This window comes from Prionailurus viverrinus, chromosome B4, assembly GCF_022837055.1.
Source record: "Prionailurus viverrinus isolate Anna chromosome B4, UM_Priviv_1.0, whole genome shotgun sequence".
Classification (NCBI taxonomy): domain Eukaryota; kingdom Metazoa; phylum Chordata; class Mammalia; order Carnivora; family Felidae; genus Prionailurus; species Prionailurus viverrinus.
The window spans coordinates 18,518,892-18,542,585 of NC_062567.1; the positions used below are offsets into that span (position 1 = coordinate 18,518,892).

A 23,694-nucleotide genomic window follows, 5' to 3' on the forward strand; every position below is an offset into this window, starting at 1 on the left:
TCTCCTTCACCTCTTTCACCCATCCTCGCACCCCCCTCTGCTCGGGCAACCACCAGGTCTCTATTTTTGTGAGTGTATTTCTGCTTGTTTATTCATTTGTTTTTTAGATTCCACAGATAAATGAGATCATATGCTATTTGTGTTTACCTGACTTATTTCACTTAGCATAATACCCTCTAGTTCCAGGCACGTTGTTGTGAATGGCAAGATGCCATCCTTTTTTATGGCTAAGTAATATTCCAGTGTGGGGGTGGGGGTGGGTGTCCATTTGTCTATCAGTGGACCCTGGGGTTGCTGGCAGATCTTGTCTATCGTAACTAATGCTCCACTAAACACATGGGTGCTTGCATCCTTTTAAATTCATGTTTTCATTTCCTTCGGGTAAATACCCAGAAGTGGAATTACTGTATTGTATGATATTATTCCTCTTTTTAATATTTGAGGAACTTCCATACTATTTCCACAGTTTCTGCACCAATTTACATTCCTACCGGCAGCGCACAAGGGTTCCTCTTTCTCCACATCCTTGCCAACACCTGTCTTTCTGACATCAGCCATTCTGACTGGTGTGAGGTGATGTATCATTGTGGTTTTGATTTGCATTTCCCTGATGATTAGTGATGTTGAGTGTCTTTTCATGTGTCTGATGGCCATCTGTGTGTCTCCTTTGGAAAAATGTCTAAACCCTCTGCCCATTTTTTATTGGATTATTTATTTTTTGGTGTTGAGTTGTATGAGTTCTTTGTATATTTTAGATATTAACTCCTTATTGGGTATATGATTTACAGATATCTTCTCCCGTTCAGTAAGCTGCCTTTCCATTCAAATATGTGATTTTTATGGGAAATATTAAATTAAAAAAATTGTTATAAGAAGATCTTTTTTTTTTTTAAATTTTTCAATGTTTATTTATTTTTGGGACAGAGACAGAGCATGAACGGGGGAGGGGCAGAGAGAGAGGGAGACACAGAATCGGAAACAGGCTCCAGGCTCCGAGCCATCAGCCCAGAGCCCGACGCGGGGCTCGAACTCACGGACCGCGAGATCGTGACCTGGCTGAAGTCGGACGCTTAACCGACTGCACCACCCAGGCGCCCCAAGAAGATCTTTTTTTGAAAAAAAGAGATTTTATTATTAAGTAATCTCCACACGCAATGTGGGGCTTGAAGTTACAACTCTGAGATCAAGAGTCGCGCACTGTACCGACTGAGCCAGCCGGGCGCCCCAAGAAGATCTTAATATCTGAATAGACTAATACGCAAAGAGAAATTACTCATAGTTGCCTCTCAAAAATAACTCTGGACCTGGAGAGTTTCATGAACAAATTCCTTCAAACCTCCAACAATTCCTAAGCCATATCCATAGTAGATTTAATATGTGCAAAAACAACACAACAGTGACATTAGATCCTGTCAAAGGTAGAGGATAACATAGAGGAAGGAGACGTATAAACCGATTTTACCTAAGAAAATATATGTGAGAACATTAAGCAAATTACTAACAATGAATTTAGTCATACATTCATTATTAAAATGGTGTCAAAAGAATAAAATTTAGCTTTCTCTTTGATCAGCATGAAAAATTAGATTCTTTGAAGGTCCCTCCTGTTCAAGACAAAACAGAACCTGCACGAAACATACTGATTTTTCGAATCACATTGCTAGACCTGCAAGATGTAAGAGACGTCTTCAAGACATGTTGGGGGCGGTGGGGGCAGGACTCTAACAGGAAGCGAGGGCCCTTCACACTCAGAGAAGGCTGGGCTGCCTGGGTGTGGGGGGTGGTTCAGCCGACGTCACTCATCCATTCGAGTATTTATCCAACAGATGTTGAAGGGGTACTTGCTGTTCGCTGGGCTCTTTTCTAGTTACCGGAGACACAGATGAAGTCTCTGAGCTCCTGCCCTCATTTGGAGCTTCCGTAGAGGTAGAGGAGGTAGGCAATCGGCTAAATTAATAAGTATAATAAGATTTTAGCCAGCGCTGAGAGCTGTGGAGAAAAGCCAAGCGTGGAGGCGGATGGGACACGTTGGGTGGGTTATAATTTTAGATTGGGTAACTAGGGGAATGCCTCACTGAGAAAACTTGCAGGTGAGGGAAGAGCATTCGGGCAGAGAGGACCACACACCGCACAGCTTATGTGGAGGGAGTGCCCTTCACGAACAGCGAGGGGACCAGCGGGGCTCATTACGAGCGAAGGAAGAAAAGAATTCTCTACAGTGACCCATCTTGTTTCTTCCGACATGTTGAGTTAAATGGAGGTATAGTGAGGATGCCAAAATTGGGGGGGGGGGGAGTGATAGTAATTAGAGTCGCAGAATAAAAACTAGAGTAATAATACGAATTAGAAATTGCAGGGAGGCCAAGCGAGCAGGACTGCTTTTGTAAGGAGAGCCCCTTCTGGCTGGTGTTCGTGGGTATTCCTCTGAAGCATGTCTTCCTTCAGGCTGATCAAAGGATCCCAGTGGTTGGGTTGGCTGTAATCGGACTTAGGAAAGGACGGAGCGGACCCGTGTCACATCGCCACCAGCGTGCACATCCCGTCCTGAATGATGCCATCAGGCTCAGCTCAAAAGGTGAGTCGAGAACGGGCCCCGGCAAGCACTCCCGCGACTTGCAAAGGTGTAAATCCCAGCCCGAAGGCTGGCTGATGACCCGACGGGTGTTCTCCCTGTGGCCACGGGCGTGCTGGACCCACCACTGGTCTGAGGGGGTGTCAGAGGCCTGTTCCTCAGATTTGTTAAATCATCACGTTGTACACCTGAAACGCATATAACGTGTATATTAACTATACTTGGATTAAAAAAAGAAAGCAAGCCCGTCCTCAGGAATAGCCCAAGGATGTTTCTCCAAGGTTATCTGTCATGGTTTGATCCCGGCATAGGCCGCAAACAGCACTCTCCATCCGCCCGGGGCAAGGGTGGCCTGCGAGGGGCCACTGGGGCCGGAGGACTCCAGGAGAAGGCCGTTTCCTCAAGACGCCAGCAAGTGAGGAATTCTTCAAAGAAGGGGCTGTCGGCAGCCTCGTGTCTGCCCAACTTCCTCTCCTCACACTCTCTGACCTTTCTCCCACCTTAGGACGCACTAACTGAGGGTCCCCCGAGTCTGGCTCTGGGGAGCAGGGATGGGAGGACGGCCTTCGCAGTCGGCTGAGAAGCTTCTGGTCCTTTCCTCTGCACAGGGGACACCCGTGGGGCTGCCTCCCGTCTGTGTAAGGGAGGGAGGTTTGTGTCCGCGAAGTCACCCACGACGAGGTCCTGGAGTGTTCCGACGACAGGATGCCCTCCTCCCCGAGAGTCATGAACAAAAGAGTACTTCCTGTTACATTTAGATGCCGATTATCAGGGAGGGGGTAGTGATTGATGAGATGAGGGTGCAGGGAACGTTCTCTCCCGTCGTAGGAGTATTTGGCTGCTTGGTAACTGTTTACAGCCTGTTTCTTCCTAGTGCGCACCCCCCGAAATCATTTTCTTTGTAAATGTTAAAAGCCATGTGAAAAAAAACCCAACAACCTTGATGAGTCCTCTTTTGTACTTCCATCAGCAACATGGCAGCCTCTGAATAAACTGTAATTTCCTTCACCGTGCCTGCTGAGAACATTTAGGCCACATTTAGGAAAAACAACAACGACGACACCTGGGTAGGGGTCTCAAGAACAATTAGCAATTAAAATAATCTATGTTCTACACTTCCGTATCAACACGGCCGCTTGACTGATTTCCGTCTCAGGCACAGCCTCGCTCGGGAGCACCGTCCTCCCCAATTCGGAGCCGTCGGAATCACCGGAGGCATCTTAGGTGTTGTGAGGCATCTCTCCGTGTTCGAGAATCTATTAGCGCATCATTCACTTTAGAACCGAACCCGATGCCTTTTCCAGAGAATAGGCTTCTAGGGGTCACCAGTCCTCCCCTCAAGTGTCCACCGCTCGGGACTAAAGAAAGCGCCTGGCCTGGGGCGGGTGCACCTGTGCTGTCTGTTACCCCTCCCCCCAGCTGCCCGGACCCCAGCCACAGCCTGGGTTTCCCTAAAGATACTCCTCTGTGGGGGTTATTCCCGGAGTCACAGACCCCAGCACCATAAAATGCCACAGAGAGAAGAGAATGAAAAGTCACTGGGTCTAACCCCTGTGGATTTTACAGGTAAACAAACTGAACCCCGGAGAGACTTAACTAGCTAGTGGCGGCCGTGACACCCAAGGTTCCTGAACCTCAGCCCACTTTCTCCCCTGGGTGGTCTTCATGGGCAGAAACTGGATGCGGTGGTCTCTGTCTTGGAAAAGCAAGATGTCAACTTCACCTCAGGCGTCCTTTGCTAACTTTGCCTGGAGGCGTTCCCAAGGCCACGGTCAGGCCCAAGAGTCTGAGAACTCCAGAAAACATGGCAACGCTCCATATAACGGGGTGGCCATCCTACAGCGCCTCGTTTCCCCTTCCCGAACCTCCCCGGAGACCAGACACGGAGGCCTGCAGCAGGGCTAGGACTTCTATGAGGCGGGAAAGGCAGCTCACTGGTCAGGGGGCACTCGCCCTCAGACCCTAGGGGCGGCGGATGCTAAGATCATTTCGAGATCGGAACAACGACCACATGGACAGAGCTGCTCCCTGGGGCCTCCTCCCCAAGGTCAGAGACCCTGGGACAATCCATAGGCAGGGCTGGGAGGAGCCACCTAAGGGTCCCCTGTTGCCAAGACACATTGAGGGATGGTCACCACATGACCCTCTACAAAACGTCCTCAGTGGGCCGGGGTCTTCAGTTCAGCAACGCTTCCAGAATGTCCAGGCTGAGCGTCACAGTGCTTTGCCACGGACAGCAAGCCCCCGGAGCCCGGGGACCCCCCCCCACCCGCCACTGATCAGTGTGCACTTAACAAAAATGCTCGGGCTCATGCTAAACACAGGTTGATAGTTTAGGATGCAGAATAACCAATCGATGAAAGTGATAGTAAAACATAAAGCAGTAAATAGTAAAAAAAAAAAAAATCAACCTTTTATGAGCCTTTAAACATTTTTTTTCCCACTTGCTATGATTTTGTTTTGAAATCTAGGCGTGCTTGCATGAGAATTGTAATATTTATGAGTCCTTGAACTATTTTATGAATTCATGTATTTTTTTAGGAAATTGTTTCTAAAGTGGGGGCATTTTGTTCCTAGTTCGTTTCAATCAGTATGCTTAATGTTTTCTGTGAATTTAAAATTGCCTCCTTGAGGTGCCTGGGCGGCTCAGTTGGTTAAGCATCCAACTCTTGATCTGGGCTCAGGTCATGATCTCACAGTTTGTGAGTTTGTGAGTTGTGGGGCCTCACGGATTCTCTCTCTCCCTCTCTTTCCCTCTCTCTCTGCACCTCCCCTGCCTGTATGCAAGCATACATTTCTCTCTCTAAAGATAAATAAACATTAAAATAAAATAAAATTTCTTGTTTGGTTCTAAGTAAATCTCTGAAAGAATATTGATCAAAATTAATCTTTTCACGTCACTAGTATTTTTTTTTAATTTTTTTAAATGTTTATTTATTTTTGAGAGAGACAGAGCACAAGCGGGAGAGGGGCAGAGAGAGAGGAAGGCAGAATGTGAAGCAGGATCCGGGCTCTGAGCTGTCGGCACGGAGCATGACACGAGGCTCGAACTCATGAACCTGAGCCGAAGTGGGACGCCCAACCAAATAAGCCACCCAGATGCCCCAGCTATATCCCTTTTAAAGTATGTTCCCAGAGGGAGACCTGGGTGGCTCAGTCGGTCGAGCACCGACTTCGGCTCGGGTCATGATCTCAGGGTTGTGAGTTCGAGCCCCACGTCGGGCTCTGTGCTGACAGCCCAGAGCCTGCTTCGGATCCTGTGTCTCCCTCTCTCTCTCTCTCTGCCCCTCCCCCCTTCTCTCTCTCTCTCAAAAATAAAATAAAAAATTTAAAAGCAAAGGGGTTTGAAGTATGGGGTTTCATTGTTGTAGCCCCAGGCTAGTGAAGCCTGAATGTACCCTGTATACCTGTCACGATTGTAATGCTCAGTTAAAGAGATTATCCAGACAAAACATTTCTTTCCTCTTTATTCGAATCTTGATAGTAAAAAAAAAAAAAAAAAAATGGCATGAAAAATTAATCCAGTTCAAACTCCACCAAGATATTTCTGACCTATGACACGGGCAAATTCCAAACGTTTGCTAGCACGCTCTGGTGGCGAGACTCTGGAGAGACAGGTTTCACGATACAAAATGGCACAACCAACCCAAGGGCAATTTGACAATATCTATCAGAAAACCTACACTCGACCTTTGACCCGGCAACTTCACTCCTAGGAATTGATCCCAAAGATACATCGGGGGAAATAAGACAGGGAGCGTGCAACACGGTTAGTAAAAGGGAGACTGGAAATAATCCAGATGTTCTTCAGTCGGGCGAAGACGGAACAAACTAGGCTCGGGCACACAATGGAGCGTTGTCCAGTTATAAAAAGAAATGAAGGGCTGCTCTATATGCTATTACGGATTGATCTTCAGGACATAGTGTTCAGTGAAAAAAAAACCACAGTGGAGGATAATGTGGGCAATGTCCTGCTATCGATCCGATAAAGAGGGAGACTTCTCCAAGGAAATTCCTTTGTAGATTTGCGTTAGAAACCGTGAAAATAGTTTATATAATTCTCAAACAAAATTAAATTGAAAAAAGCAATTCCCAAGCAATCAAGACCAAAGCGAAGCGATGCACCCAACTGTATCATGTTAGCAGCATAACCAGAGAGACGCACAGTCTTAAGTGATTTTAAAACGTGGTGATTTGACTGCGTATCTATAATGGGCTGTTCCAGAGGACAGAAAGAACTGCGAGAGAAAAACTGTTAAACTGTTCTCAGTGTCATACTTTTGGCAGTGACATTACTGTCATTGGGAACGGGGATTTTCGGTACGGAAGCAAGGAGAAACCCACGTCAGATGGATAAGGTTGAGTGAAGACCCTATAGGTTTCAATTTGATTGGAAATACCTGTATGTAATCATATTAAACTTATTATTTTTTTCCCTGAAAAAGAGAATTTCCCAACTCTATCCTCGAAGAGGTCTAAAAACAAGGAGCATTCCAGGGGCACCCGGGTGGCTCACTCAGTTAAGCACCTGAGTCTTGACTTTGGCTCAGGTCATGATCTCACAGTTCATGGGATCAGAGCCTGGGTTGGGCTCTGCCCTGACAGCATGGAGCCTGGAACCTGCTTTGAATTCTTTGTTTCCCTTCCTCTCTCTGCCCCTCCCCTGCTCGCTCTCTCACTCTCAATATAAATACATACATACATACATACAAGGAACAGGGCACCTGGGTGGCTCAGTCGGTTAAGCGTCCGACTTCAGCTCAGGTCATGATCTCCCGGTTTGTGGGTTTGAGCCCCACGTCTGGCTCTGTGCTGACAGCTTGGAGCCTGGGGCCTACTTCAAATTCTGTGTCTCCCTCTCTCTCTGCCCCTTGCCCGCTCACACTCTGTCTCTCTCAAGAATAAATAAATGTAAATAGGGGCGCCTGGGTGGCGCAGTCGGTTAAGCGTCCGACTTCAACCAGGTCACGACCTCGCAGTCCGTGAGTTCGAGCCCCGTGTCAGGCTCTGGGCTGATGGCTCAGAGCCTGGAGCCTGTTTCCGATTCTGTGTCTCCCTCTCTCTCTGCCCCTTCCCCATTCATGCTCTGTCTCTCTCTGTCCCAAAAATAAATAAACGTTGAAAAAAAATAAATAAATAAATAAATAAAATGTAAATAAATAAATAAATAAATAAATAAGTAAATACAAACAAGGCACATTCCAATGGGGGTAAGCAGTTTCTGGTCTCTTACTATTTCCCACTTGAAGAATCAGATGACTCAGAGGTGGGGCAGGGAGAGTAAAAGATGAACCAGGAATCTCTTGTCACAGCCTCACGACAAGGAGGCTATCTAGCACCTGAACACGATCATGTCACAAGCACTCAAGACCCGAACTGAGAGGGCCCACACAGTCTAAAGATGGGACAGTTGGAGGGTCGGTAAGATTAGCGTCTACAAGAGAGCACAACCCTGCAGGTGTGTTCCCGCCTTGAGTTCCCAATGATAAAAATAAAACATCCATTGGGCCACTTTTGAGGACTTTAACCAAGTCATTATTCTGAAAAGCGCCTGCTACAGACTGAATGCTCGTATCCCCCCCAGACTTCATATGTTGAAACCCAGTGCCCGTTGCGATGGCATTTGGAAGTGGGGCCTTGGGCAGTAATTGTGTCGCGAGGCTGGAGTCCTTAGGTCATGGATGGGTCTGGTGCCCTTCTAAGAGACTCCAGGGGGCTCTCTTCCCGTCTCTGTACATGAGAACGTAGCAAGATGGCCATCTGCCAGCCAGGAATGGGCCTTCACAGACATCGGATCTGCCAGCGCCTTGATCTTAGAATTCCCAGTCTCTGCGCTGTGAGAAATACATTTCTGTGGTTTATAAGCCACCCAATCTACTGTATTCTGTTGTAGCGTCCACGTGGACTGAGAGATGGGCAGATAAAAGGAAGGACCCAAGCGCTGATCCTGCCTTACCTATAGGGCCTTGACTTGGGGATCGTCAAATCCTTGATTTTAGAGAGGCCTCTCTTTATAGAAGTAATCCAGACAATAAACAGATACAACATTCACACCAGCATTTTGTCCCTAATAAAACAACAGATCCAGGTAATCATAAAAAAAAAAGAGAGAGAGAGAGAGAGAGAGAGAGAGAAACAAGGAGACATTTGAAGTAATCTTACCCCAGAATTCAGAATTCCAGACTAAAACTGATGACGTGGTCGTTTGTTTCTGTTTTTTTTTTGTTTGTTTTTTTGAGAGAGGACACCAGTGAGTGAGGGGCAGAGAGAAAGAGAATCCCACAAGGGGCAGAGAGAGAAAGAGAGAAGCTGGGTTTACCCGAAGCAGGGCTCGAGCTCAGCCGAAGCGGGGCGTGGGCTCGCGAACCGTGAGATCATGACCTGAGCCAAAGTCAGACGCTTAACGGACTGAGCCGCCCAGGTGCCCCTGAGCCAATGAAGCTCTAACCGCTAACTCTTCATAGTTCCCAGGTCCCTGGTGGAGTCTCCCCAGCAGCTGAGCTCCAGTACAGCTTTGCTGAGGATAGTAAGGGAGGAAAAACAATTTCCTCCCAGGTCCAGATGGTCACTGAGAATACACCACCTGTCGGGAGCTACGCTGAACATTCGATATGTTATCATCTCATTGAATCCCTACGACAACGCTGTGAGATGGGTGTTGGCCCATTTTACAGATGAGGAGTTAAAGTGACCACGTTCGATCCGAACCCGGATCTTTCTGATTCCAAAATCTGTGTTCGGGGCACTACTTTATAGGTAACTTGGACCCTCTGCCCCCATCAAGTTATGTGCCACGGATCTAACATCCCAGATTGATCTGCTAGCGAAGATCCTGGCCGTAAAACCCAGGAGAAACGGCAGAGCCAGCCCTGCTGGGGCAAGAAGCCAGTTTTTTTTTTTTTTTTTTCAGCAGTGCCAGATTGGCCCCACCCTAGGGTGCAGCTGAGCTGAACCCCATCTGTGATGGCTCTTGGACACGGGATTTCTAGGCCACTTGAAAGATAAAACCCCAACCCAGGAAGCTGCAAGACGCGTCTGGGACATCACAACCAGTCGGCTCGGGGAAAATGTGCAGAGGGGCCCTGAGAGAATGTGGCTGCTGTCCCCGCGGCGGGAGGTGGAGCCGGCAGCCGCCCAAGCGGAGGGACCCCGGGGCCTCGCGGGGCTGGCGCAAAATTGTCCCTGTCCCTGTGCCCCGTCCTGGTTCCGCCTGCTCCCCTGCTGCCCGGGGCACTTCCGTGCACCTTCCAGGAGACAGAGTGTGTCCGTCAGCTGCTTTACTCGAAAACTCCACAAAGCCTTTTACTGCTTTGCCAAATGCTGGGAAAGAAAGAAAGAAACCAAGCATGTGAATTTCCCTTCTTGATGCTCCAGACATAGTGGCCTTGTTGGGATCCCTAGACGCGCTGTGCTCTTTCTCGCGGGGAGCCTGCAGGGCCACTGCAAGAAAGCCCCTACCTTCCCTCCTGGGTCTCAGCTGGGTCTCAGCTTCCTGTCGCCTCCTTGGCGGGGGGGGGAACCTGTGAACTCCGGGACCGGGTCAGATCCTCCCCTCACGCACTCTGGACTCTCTCGCATTACCTACTGCACGTGCACTTCATGAATTATGTAATTAGTTAACATTCTTCCTCTCTTGATGATGGGCTGCAGGCGTCTGGATATGGTTTCCCAGCTGCTACTTAGCCACGCTCCCTCCACCCCTTTTCGTGGAGGAACCGAATGCAGGTTTCAATGGCAAGTCTCATGTGTGGCTTAGAAAGCCAGAGTCTGATGGCGCCTTGGCTTGGGGCAGCAGGCCCTGGAGACATCTCCAAAGGCAAGACTGGTCCTCTTGGTGGAGGTGATGGGCTCAGAGGGGGGCCTCCCCACGTCTGTCATGCCACTGCTGTTTTTCTGGGATCTACACAGTACCTGGTTCACAGCGGGTGCTCACTAAATACTCCACTGGATGACTGACTGCTAGTCTGAGTCACGGGCTGCACAAAGTGTTTCCGATGTACAGAGTTCAGATGACCTTATGTCGATCCTGTGCCTGGCTTGTCCTGCTCTGTGCCCTATCCTTTCCAAGAATGTCCTAAGTTGTTTTTTTTTTTTAAATGTTTATTTCTTTTTGAGAGAGACCGAGAGAGTGTGAACAGGGAAGGGGCAGAGAGAGAGAGGGAGACACAGAATCGGGAGGAGGATCCAGGCTCTGAGCTGTCAGCACAGAGGCCGACACGGGGCCCGAACTTATGAACCATGAGATCCTGACCTGAGCTGAAGTCGGCCACTTAACTGAGCCACCCAGGCGCCCCAAGGTATTTATGTTTTTGAACCAACTTTGACACGGGTTAGCCAAAGCTCTTTTAGACATAGGCTCTAAGCTAGAAGTGAAGACAGAAGTTGTTTTTCTCTCATCTGCAGAAAAGTGATCAGCTGCTAGCCCACTCCTGCCCCATGTGTTTTATAAAGGTTAATACTGACCTCAAATTCTTCTTTTCGAAGAGGAAGGGGAGAGTTGGTCATAATTCTGTTTTTTCCCAACAGCTAACACTCAAGTCCTGGGAGGAAACTGGCCACCATACAGGCAGGGGTGAAAATCCCTCACTCAGAGCTCTAAATCCCTTTTTTACATTGATTCTAGATTCAAGAATTTACATGCAAATCACTTTTTTTCTTATATGAGAGTGATAAACATTCAATTTGGGAAATTTAGAAAATACAGATATGCCAAAAGAAGAAAATCTAACTCATCATAACCCAATGCCCAGAGACAGCCACGATGCCTATTTTGAGATCGTTTTTCTCCCATGAAAATATATCCTTTTTTAAAAAAAAAAAATGAAAGCATATTGGAGACCGTTGAAAAAAAATTCATACAGAATGTATAATATACCTGCACTGTTCACCAGCAGCATTGACGACTGTGAACATCTAGTAACTGTGTGCGTGTGTGTGTGTGTGTGTGTGTGTGAATGGAGTATTTCAGATAAAGTTGGCATCCTCTTGGTTTCTCTTTACAATTCCATTCTCGTCCCTCATTCCCCAAGAGTAATCAATAACGTGAATTGATATATCTGTCTCTTTCCAGGCTGTGCTACTGTGTGCCCTCCTTCAAGGGTTTCTTGAGACGTGTATTCAGAGCTAGGATTGCTGGTGGAGCCGTATCGGTCTTTCAAGACGCCAGGTTTCAGACCGCTTACGTGGGTCCCAATCGCATGGGACCAGAAATTGTATCTCACTCTTTTTCCTTACCCTTCTGGCCGTGATTGGCCGTGAATCTAAGCCACACGCTGTTTTGTGCACTTAATACTTAACGCATCTTGAACCCCTTCTCACATAAATAAATACTCTCGCATATGATTTTAAAAGGCGAAAGATTGGGGCGCCTGGGTGGCGCAGTCGGTTGGGCGTCCGACTTCGGCCAGGTCACGATCTCGCGGTCCGTGAGTTCGAGCCCCGCGTCGGGCTCTGGGCTGACGGCTCGGAGCCTGGAGCCTGCTTCCGATTCTGTGTCTCCCTCTCTCGCTGCCCCTCCCCCGTTCATGCTCTGTCTCTCTCTGTCCCCCCAAAAAATAAAATAAACGTTGAAAAAAAAAATTTAAAAAAAAAGGCGAAAGATTTATGCGATCTGAAGAGAAACCAGAGTATCTCCCATATAATTTTAAAGCATATTATGTTGAATGGCCATGCCACTATTTATGTAGCAAATGGCCCGCCGTCGGATGTTCACATTTCCGCTCCCCAGGTTTGCCATTAGAAATGGCATCCGGGAACTTTTATAGCAGAGTAGTGACGAGGGCAGACTTTAGATTCAGACACAACCTGGCGTTGCCTCTGGGCACGCCACCCCCCACTTGCCAGCCATGCAGCCCTGGGCAGGCCCCTGGGTCTCACGGGGCAGCAGGACCGCTGAAGGTCAGCCCCTGAGGCCAGCTACTGTTTGAATCCTGATTCTGCCATGTACGAGTTATGTGGCCCTAGGAGAGTTCTCTAACTCCTCTGTGCCTCAGTCTCCTTTTCTGTAGAATTGGACATGATTAATAACGGCACCCAGCTCAGAGGCTGTTGGAAGGACGATGCAATGTAATGGATGGTTTTAGCCCAGTCTGGCATTTGAGAGTATCTAGCGTTCACGATGTGCCTACTCTCCAGTCTAATTGGAAGGAAATAGAATTGGCACCGAAAGGGACCAGCAAAAGTCACGTCTGATTTGCCCAGATGGAGGAAGCGAAGCCCAGAGGAGGTAGCGATTGGCCCGCGGCTGCACAGGGAGTTGCTGTCAGACCAGTCTGTGGAAACAAAATGAGCAGGGGGCCACCGGTGTGCTCCCTCTGGTGCCTCGAGGTGACATGAGAGGAAATCGAGAATGCCACGCATCTGCAAAGTGTCATTCCTTCCGCATAGACCTTCCGCGGAGTCCCACAACGGCTCTCTTGCAGCCTCTGCTGGCTCACCAGTCACTCTGGGGGTGATGCGCCCCCGGGCCCGGCAAGGTGGGTGTTAACCCGAGGTTTCCAGCACCTGTCGCCAAGCCCGTGCATTGGAGGCACAAGCTCGGTGTTCTCACTGCTGGGAAACAGGGGAGCCTGATCGGTGACTGTGGCCACCATAATAAATCAAAAGCTCTAATTGTCTGTCAGAGAGCCCTCAGGGGGGTGGAGGGTGGGCACGGCCAAGATCTGCAAGTTGCCCAGGCAGCATGTAACCCTTCGTGACCCTGAACATCTTGTCGCTGTTCCCGTGATTTGTTATCTCGCCCGGAGCAGGCCAGGGTGCACCTCACGTCATGGCAGATCAGCCGGGGCCAGGCCAGACAGCAGGGGTGACAGTCACGAGATCAGAGGGGACGCTGCCACAGCCTGGACGCCCAGAACCGCAGCTGAAGGTTTTCAGTCTTCCACCCCTTTACTTCCTCTGTTCCCTTCTGGAATCATTCTTGGGCTTTTGTCACTCAAATGCACAATGGGGACATTGCCAAAAGGCAATAAATATAGTTTTCCTTTCAGGGTAAATCGCTTGGGTGCCGAGAAGGTTAGCCAAATGTAGGCACGTGCCCAACGAGATTTCTGGAGAGTGTTCTCAATCCCATATCCCTTTGCGAGGATGCTTCGGAAAGAGTCTAAAACTCGCTAAACCGCTAGACAACTCAGTCACTGTCGGTGCTTTTCTCCACGGTCACAGTCACGACGAGTGCTGGAAGTCCTATTTTTATGAAGTTGAAAAAGTCTCTCCCTGGGGCGCCTGGGTGGCTCAGTCGGTTGAGTGTCCGACTTCGGCTCAGGTCACGATCTCACGGCCGGTGGGTTTGAGCCCCGCGTCGGGCTCTGTGCTGACAGCTCGGGACCTGGAGCCTGCTTCGGATTCTGTGTCTCCCTCTGTCTGTCCCTCCCCCGCTCGCATTCTTTCTCTCTCTCTTCTCTCTCAAAAACAGACATTAAAAAAATTAAAAAAAAATAAATAGCAGGCGTGTAAACAGAGCATTACAAGACAGCAATCTGGTAAGCACTGCATTCCAGAGTCGCTCCCTGCTTTTGCGTCGGCCACTGGATTTTACCTAGACTGCTCGCCCGCGGCCGGCACCCCTGCTAGAATCCAGACGCCTTGAGGCCACGGCTGGATGTCACCCACTCAATTCCCACCAGGTCACCTTGAGCTGATGTGAACCCCCCGCCCCTCCACCTGCAGTCAGGTTAGAGGAGATTTGCCTGCGGCTGAGGACACGAGATGAGAGCTTGGGAGAAACTAGCCGCTGACGTGCCCTGAGTCCCTGGACAAAACCCAAGGTCTGTGGACGGCATCCAAAACCTGATGTCCCTTCCCCGGTGTCCCATGACTCTGCCATCATGATGAGCTCGAGGCACAGCGGTCCCATCTAATAATACAGCATCATCAAAAGCGGGCAGATCGAGGGGGGCAAGACGGAGTCCTGGGGGCCGAGGAGGGAGTTCACTGACCCCATCCATGGGTAGAAGGAAAAGTAAGTGCGTGGAATCTTTCTGGACCTGCTTTTGTGCTGCGGGGGCGGGCCCTCTGGACCCCAGAGAGAGCCACGGTGCCCTGAGTCTGGGCAGGGCTGAGCTCGGAAGCCCCTCCTCTGCTTCCACCGTGGGGGCAGAGAAACCTCGGCGATCCCTATCGCCCTGACCAGCTGTGATTCAGAAATCGTACGTGGTTTAGAAAGTGTGCGTGTACCTATATGCACGTATACACGTGCCCTTACACACGTATACACACACGCGTGCGCACAATCAACTGCAAATTGCGCGTTAACCTCATGGATCTTTATCATTAACTATCTTTTTTTAACCGTTATACATGTGTAACTAATATTGTGTGTATGGGGGGGGGGGGCGGGGTCTTGTAACTCGTAAAGGCTCAGAAACATAACCTAGTGTGAGCGTAAACACTGTGAGAATTCCAAACGAAGTGGGGGAAATCTCCCGTGTGGGACTTACCGGTGCCAATAGAGGGCGTCCGTTACCTTTACAAGTCACGACGAGCAGTTTTGTTTTTGTTTTGGAGGGGGTAGGCAAGACCCTGAGATAGTTAATGTTTGTTTTGTTTTGCTTTGCTTTGTTTTGTTTCGCTCTAGACTAAGGCACTAGGTGTGGGGAGGGAGGGGTAATTGGTGGCTAGAGAATTACACGAATATTGCCGAAATGCCATATCCCTTTTGCATGGAATAGAGTTTGATCAATTTTATCTCTTCACTTAATCTCCCGGTCTGCCTACATTGACCTAAAGCTCTCTCAGCCGACTGCCCCACCCTTGGCACAAAGCCAAGAGTTTCGGTTAAGCGACTGAGTCGTTGTAGCTTTTCCATTCTCCACACAGGTGCGCGTTTGTGCGTGACCCACTGCAGCGAGGGAATAAGCAATTCTGCAAAGTCCCACTAGAGGGAGCCAAATGATTGCTTTAGAACCATTCCCCCGCAGGTTTGCGGTTCCTCTTTGGGAAGCTGCTTTGTAATATCCTTTGGGCGACCCTCCCTCCTCTCCTCTTCCCCTCCCCCAAGATATAAAAAAAATCAGAAGTATTTTCTCACTGAACAGCTCACACACGTCAAGCAAAAAGATAATTCCGCTGTGGAAAAGTATTTAACAGTGTCAAGAATCTCTGCCCTCTCCGTAGGGAGCGGAATAAAGAACTCTTGCCTTAGGAAGAAAACTAAACTGTGGATGCAGAGTGAGGAACAAATCCAGTCGAGTGTATTGGTGGGCTAGGGGTTGAGGGAGGACGGGAGAATGATTTATGATTATGAACAACTGACCCAAGTAAGTTGATCGCTTTTTGTGTATTCTCAACGAGCAGTGTTTTTAAGCATCTGTTTCATTATTCTTGTTATTGTTATTATTATTATTGAAGTATAGTTGGAATACAATGTTGCATTCGTTTCAGGTGATATTTGATCATTTGACAATTCTCTACAAAAGTGTAGTCACCATTTCTCACCAAACCACAGTATTACAATATTATTGACTATTTAAACATCTCTTTTAAAGAGGGCTTGACCATGAGTTTTTCTTGGGTTGCAGTAGGGTTTGCTCTGCATTAGGATCCACCTAGACAAATGCGTCTTTCCGGCATCTGCCCTACTTTAGACCTATGAGACTGTCTGTTGAGATCAACAGCTTTCTTCCTGTGGCATCACCTGTGATCGGGCACTCAGTATGCCAGGAACTTGCGGGAAAATGGTGTATCTGAATTTCAGCCAAGCTCTTTCAAAATATCCTCTTTCCTTCATTTTTTTTTTAATCTATAGTTTTTTAAAGTTTATTTATTTATTTTGAGAGCGAGAGAACCAGTGGAGGACGGGCGGGGGGCGGGGGTGGGACAGAGAATCCAAAGTGGGCTCTGTGCTGAAAGCAGAGAGGCTGATGCGGGGCTCGAACTCAAGAACCGTGAGATCGTGACCTGAGCCGAAGTCTAACACTTGACTGACTGAACCACCCAGGCACCCCTCCTCCCTCCGTCTTGGTACCCACCCTCACCTTTCTACCCACAGCCTTGGGGCTAATGGGTCCTTCTTCTGAGATCCCACACATTTTGTTACATATTATGGCTCCAATTCCATTAGGTTGTTATTTTAAACCTGACTTCCTTATGAAGCCGTCAGCCCCTTGAGGAAAGAATTTGGCCTTAATTTTCTCCGTAGCCCGGAGCCCATCAGAGTGCAAGGCACATCCTAGGAGTTAATCAGTGTTTGTGGAATATACAATATCCTTATGAACAGAATGTAATATAATAACAGAACAAGCAAGTTTTACTATGTGCCAGGCTTGCTCTAAGCATTAGATATGTTAACTCATTGAATCTCCAGAAACGCCTTACGAAATAGGTCATAGGTAATACTATTCTCTGCATTTTAAATGGAGACAATGAGGTGAGTGATGAGGGTTAATTTGCCCAGTCATCAGTGGTCTAAACTGGGGCTCGAACCCCGGAAGGCCAAGGCCAGAATCCAAACACTCGATCACAATGCCATAAAGAGTTGCAGCCAGAATTAGAGAGAGGGGGCTATGCAGATCCTTACCAGCTTACTGCCCGTATGTTGAGGGTGCCGATAGAGTCACAATTATGAAAAACCTTGATTATAATAACATGCAACTTACCTTAAGCCTTAGGTTGAGCAAAAGTCTATGCTACCATAGTAAGAGGCTCCCCCACCCCAAAAGAAATACAATGGCTAAAAGAGAAGAAAATCATTTCTTTCGGACACATGTAATAGTCTGGAGTGAGTGTTCTGGGCCAGTGGGCAGCTCTATTCCATGTGGCCATCCCGGGACCAAGGCTTTTCCGTCCTGCTGGCCCTCTCATTCCCAAGGGCTTTGTCGTCTGTGTGGCTAGGGCTTGGGCACACGGAGCCCAGGTCACACCCAGCAGGAAGGTGGAAGAGAGCACAAGGTGGGGGGGGGGGCACACTCCCTGTCTTAGATGCCTTGTCTTTGGGGAGAACTTGGTCACACACTCATGTAACAGCTGGGAAAGGAAGTCTCGCTGGGCAGACATGCATGCAGCTACAAGTCCATTACCATGGAGAAAGGCAAGGGGGGCTTTGATGAGAAGTTAGCTGTCTCCAGCACACTCAGTCCTCAGGCCCGTGCCGGTCAACATTTTATTATTCACTTTCATAAGGACAGACAGTGTCTGCTCATTAAATTAGAGAATAATAGTATGGAGAAGAGAAAAAATATATACTGGGTGACAGATGAGGCTTTTTTAAACATTCAAAACCTTAGGCAACGCTTTCTTAGCTATGACACCAAAGCCATAAGCCAACGAAAGAAAAAATAGAAAAAGTGAACATCATCAAAATGAAAAATGTGTGTTTCAGAGGACCCCATCAGGAAAGCGAAAAGAAAACCCACAGAATGGGGGAGAAGCCTCACAAATTATATATCTGAGAAGAGTCTTATGTCTCGAATATGAAAAGAATTATTACAGCTCGATTATAAAAAGACAACCCAATTTTTTAAATTTGGCAATCCGAATAGCCATTTCTCCAAAGAAGATGTACAGATGGCCAATGAGCACATGAGAAGTGCTCAGCATCATTAATGACCAGGTCAATGCAAATCGAAACCAAAGTAAGGTGCCACTCCCTACTCTCTAGTACAGCTGTAATAAAAAGACGGATAACAACCAGTGTTGGGGAGAAATGAACCCATGGACACTGCTGGTGGGAATGTAAAATGGAGTAGCCACTTGGGACAACAGTCTGACATACAGCTGCCATGTTCTACTTCTAAGTATGTATCCAAGAGAAATCAAGACATATGCCCACTTGTACACAAATGTTCACAGCGGTAACAAGAGGAAATTGATCATGGCTCCAACTCATATCCAGCTTCTAGACTCTGGGGGCAGGGGGCGGGGAGGTGGATACATGGCTTAGCCATGAAGCCAGAGAAAGGGGGTCAAGGTTTCAGCAGATCACAAGCTCATTATGAACTAAGAGCACAACAGAGTTACCAGGACAGTTGAACATGCTGAATGGAAGATTGTCTGCACCCGATGGATTTTAAGGCGGCTGCTAGGAGCTTTATGGCACAGGTTACTCTGGAAAACGGAGTCAACAGACATCATTCGGTTCTAAACTCAGGAACAATAAACATGAGAAGCTGAAGTCTCTACAGCAGTTACTGTCAAGGCTTAAATGTCAGAAGGGTCTAGCTGGTGTCAGACCTGGCTGGGACCCCATCCCGCCTCCCCGTGTGCCACCATCTGAGTGAGAAGGGACTGCCCAGATCTCAGTGGGGAAGTCCCCACAGTTTGGGGCTGTTGGCTGAAGGTCTGCACTGGCAGCCCCTTGGAAGCCAGGCTTCCTGTGGACTCTAATGAAACAAGGAAGAAGGTTGGTCAGTGAGTCGGGAATCAAACGGGTTTGAAAGACGAAAATCAAAATTATAACAGGGATAATATTTTAAAAATAAGTCCTGGGGTGCCTGGGTGGCTCAGTCAGCTAAGCGTCTGACTCTTGCTTTCGGCTCAGGTCACGACCTCACGGTTTGTGGGTTCGAGCCCCACATCAGGCTGCCTGCTAACAGTGTGCAGCCTTCTTGGGATTCTCTTTCTCCCTCTCTCTCTTTCTCTCTGCCTCTCCCCTGAACGCTCTCTGTCTCTCTGTCTCTCTCTCAAAATAAATAAATAAACATTTCCTGGGGCGTCTGGGTGGCGCAGTCGGTTAAGCGTCCGACTTCAGCCAGGTCACGATCTCGCGGTCCGTGAGTTCGAGCCCCGCGTCAGGCTCTGGGCTGATGGCTCAGAGCCTGGAGCCTGTTTCTGATACTGTGTCTCCCTCTCTCTCTGCCCCTCCCCCGTTCATGCTCTGTCTCTCTCTGTCCCAAAAATAAATAAACGTTGAAAAAAAAAATTAAAAAAATAAAATAAATAAATAAACATTTCTCTAAAAACCTTCCCAATTATGCTTTCTTATCAGTAAGTCAGTCTCTCGCTCTCAATTTTTCCTAAAAAGTCAGCTTGACTTTTCTTCCTTTCCATCCTACCTCTCTCTCCAAAATAATCTGGAGACAGAAAGTTTGAGCCAAATGAAAGGCTCAATGCCATTGTTCTGACTAGGTTTCCAAGGTACCTTTGAGCTCTCTGGCAGAAAGAAAACAAAATTGCTTACAAGGTCCCCACTTTCAGGAAGGAGAAAGCACATCGCAGTTTCAAGATAGAGAAGATTTGCTGACACAACAGCAAAAAGGAATTTGCTGACATGAATCTTGGTTTCAGAGGATACAATGTAGGTAATGGAAAATCATATTTCGATAAAGCAGAAGAAGCATTTTATTTTATATGTGTTGCTCAGAAGTTACTGATCTTTCTATTCCACCAGCAGTCTGCATATGTCAGAAATCCATTCAAATAGCTCAATGTCTGCTCTAAGTCAGCCCCACAATAAATAAGCCAGCAGTTATTTCTGTACCCTCTTCTGTCCCAGCATTGGTGTGAATGAAAGAAGAGACATGGAAAATGAGAATGGTGTTTGCCTTCTAGAAACTTCCTCGGAAGGTAACAACAGCACGCAGGAAATCATCTGAAACCTGAAACTGAAGACACTCAGACACTGGGCTGGGTGGCAGCCAGGCACCTTACCTCTGTTGTGTCGGAGTTCCAGAGGAGAGATCACTGGGAAACACAGTGGTAAATAAGGCAGAGTCAGAATGACCGTCTGGAAACCCAATCTGAACAGTTCTGACCAGCCTGCTCCATAAAGAGGGCGGGAGGCTCACACCCATCTAAGAAAGGCTGGTCCCATGCCAACGAGGCCACGCCACAGGCCTCATTACAGGACAGCCATCCCCCCCACAACAGATGCAACCCCACCCAAACAAGACAGTCTGGGGACAAAGGAGACCTAAATCCCTTGGCCAGCCCCGGCCCCCGCCCCTCTCAGCATCGCTGAGGCCTCAAAGGCGCCAGGTGGCACGGAGGGCAAGTCTGCCATCCGATCCTGGGAACTGGCACTTTTTAATCTGCTCAATTAGAAATGTAACGACTTCTTGCTTCCATTTGCCAGGCTGGCAGGGAGAAGGTACAGACAGCCAAGCGTGTTCGGTGTCACTTAGCAAAAGCTGAGAAAACACAACCGAAAAGTGACCTCCTTCGGAATGATAAGGATTCACGAGAAACAAAACAAAACAAACAAAAAAAAAAACCAACCAACCTGAATGTGCCCAGCTCTTCTTCCTGGCTGTCCCTGCTTGGTCACGACTGCACGGTCGTGACAGCCAGAGACGTGGGCTACGTGTCTGTTTTTCTCATCCCTAAACAGGTGTAATAATCCATCCTACCTGCTTCTGCCAAGATTAAGACCGTGCGTATAATGTGCTTACACCTGGTATCTGACGCTTTAGAGGTTTCATTGTCAGCTGCTATGACCCTGTTGTTTTCCAGCATTTTTGTCCCTCCATCTAGCATTTGTCCTCCCTCCACCCCTCAGGGCAACATTGCGACAACAGGCCTCCAGCGATGCAAGGAGGAAGGGTTCAGCCCTGCCTTACCGGCACGCAGCATAGCAGGTGTCTCAGCAACAAGTCAAGCGGTGACCTGAAAATACCCAGAAAGTTGACAGGGATATTTCAGGAAACCCCAGGATGTCATTTCCAGGATTGCAACGCACGGTCACTTCCACTCGGGGCCTCTTCCCCCTTTGCTGCTCCGTAGCATATGCCCATCAACCGTTTTGTTTCAAAGGGTCTGAGGAAGGCTGGGTAACGGAGCGACGCCCTCCTCCCTCGAACGTGTGTGTGCCTACGATAGGTTCCATCGCAAAGGGGAATGAAGGCTGCAGGTGCAATGAGGCTTGATAATCCCCTGATGGCAAAATAAAGGGATTCTTCCCGACGATATGGGTGGGCACTGAGTGAGCACGGCGTTCTTAAAAGTGCAACAGGGAGGCAGAAGGAGGCGTGGCTACAGAAAAAAATGGCCAGAGAGCTGCGTTGTCGCCGGCTTTGAAGATGGAGGAAGGGGGGCAACAAGCCAGAGGATGTGGGCTCCAGAAGCTGGAAGGCCAGGAAACAGACTCTTCCCTAGAGCCTCCAGAAAGGAACGCAGCCCTGCTAAAACCTTCATATCGCCCAGCGGGGCTTGTGTCAGACTTTCTACCTACAGACAGTGAGACGATAAATGTGCGCCGTTTTAAGGCACCAAGTTCATGGTCATTTGCTAAAACGACCGGAGAAAATGAATACAGGCTTTTTCTGGTCATCATCTGGTGACACCCATTCTGGTTCCCAAGGGGTATTTCTTACAGAAGTGACACGCATCATCCCCAAGATTTTTTTTTTAATTTTTAATGTTTGTTTTTTTTATTTTTGAGAAAGAGAGAGCACGCACAAGTGGGAGAGGGGTCAGAAAGAGAGGGAGACACAGACTCCGAAGCAGGCTCCAGGCTCCGAGCTGTCAGCACAGAGCCCGACGCGGGGCTCGAACCCACGAACCGTGAGATCATGATCTGAGGCAAAGTTGGATGCTTAACTGATTGAGACATCCAGGCGCCCCAAGGTTTTTTTTCTTTTATCCTGGTATAACAGGCTAGTTGAATGCTCGGTCCCTAGGCCCCACAAATGTGGGTAAAAGTGTCATCACACACGGGAGCCCCAGGGCCCTAGGAAGTACAGAGTGGCCAGGAAGGGTTATCGGAGCCGACAGTTATCAGAGCATGTTCAGGGGCTGCCAAGAGCACCCAAGTTGTGCCTCATAAACCCTTCAGTCTTGCCAATCTCATCATCACTACATGCCCTATGCGCCCCAAGGTTTAAGAGAGTATGCTCTTCCATTTTGATTCATCAGAGATACATATAACTTCCAAACAAAGCTTGTGATTAACCCAAAATGGCCAGCGCTCTCTCCCAGTGATTCATAGAATTCCAGGCAAAAACAAAGCCAGGAGACTTTAGAAATGCAACCTCCAGTAAAGGTTTGATTTTTCTGCGTTTTGATTTAAGATTTAAAATACTTTGTGAGGCCCCATGACCAGCTCTACGGCCTTCCTAAAGGCCTCAGCTTGAGAACTGCTGAAAAGATTTCATTCAGGTGATCCATTTACCACCACCCCACCCCCATCTCACCCTGTTCACACAACTATTATTTCTGAATACCTCTCAGCTCCCGGGGGGGGGGGGGGCGGTTTTTTTTTTTTTCATTATATTGGTAGATTCACTTCAAGCTTAGATTCTGATCTGTCAAATGGATAGCAATGGTGACATCCACTGTGAGCCTTGGGGAACTCCATAATCTAATCCTGAAGCTCTCCCCAGTCTGTCCCTGAGAAAAAAAAGGGGGGGGGGCTGAAAACAAATCTTCTGCAGTCTCTTTTTATGGGCCTTATATTCCCATTCCAAAACTTCCAGTTTATGGGCGTGTAACTATTAGAAACACTATTGAAAACAGTTTAGATAAAACAGATAGGCATTACCTATCTACTGAAGGTAAAGGCGTGCCTACCCTCTGACCCAGAAATTACGCTTCTAGCTTTATACTCAAAGAAACGTCTGCCCATGCGCGCTAAGAGACACGTACAAGAATGTTCATAGCAGCATTATTCATAATGGCCCAAACTGGAAACATTAATGGAGAAACGCTACGTAAAGAGTGGGGTGTTCGTACAATGCTGTACTGGCCAGCATTGTGCTACCTGCCACGACATGGATGCATGTCTATAGCGCTGAATAAAAGAAAGCAGATATGAAGGAATGTTCTACGATTCCATTTACACGATGTTCAAAAAGCAGATGAAATCATGGTGTTTAAGGATTCAAGCTCAAGGAGACAGACTTCTAAAGAAAAAGGAGGAAGTGGTTACCGTAGGAGGTTAATAGTATTACTCCTTTAATAGTTGTTACACCTTTCTAGATATGAGGTATGTCCTTTTTCCACAGTTGGCATTTGAGGAACTTAACCAAGTCCAGACAGGCTCGTCTTGGGTCCAGTTAGAATAGCTTCTCCCAGAACTGGGTCAACTGCTCTGTTGCTCTCCCCAAACTGACGCTTCAGTCCAAGGGTACTACTAAAATTGAATTCACATCCCTTTCTCTCTCTTCCCACTGAGATGCATGGCTCATGCTTAGATCACCCAGTAAGATTCCTTAAAGGAGTAGAGCTATAAGTTCTTACATCAGTAAGTCTCT

At 48.0% G+C, this 23,694-nt stretch overlaps 1 protein-coding gene across 2 annotated transcripts in view; it reads left to right on the top strand.

Moving 5' to 3' along the window:
- MSRB2 (methionine sulfoxide reductase B2) overlaps positions 1–11,854 on the top strand; it is a 35,931-nt gene extending 24,077 nt beyond the window's left edge. The window contains exons 1-3 of one of the 2 annotated variants that reach the window (XR_007153687.1): positions 2,108–2,260; positions 2,446–2,575; positions 11,643–11,854. The gene's annotated coding sequence lies outside the window, so the exon portion shown is untranslated. Of the gene's footprint in view, positions 1–2,107; positions 2,261–2,445; positions 2,576–11,642 lie in introns of those variants that run through there. The other variant, XR_007153685.1, reaches the window with a different exon arrangement.
- Positions 11,855–23,694: the final 11,840 nt, after the last annotated feature.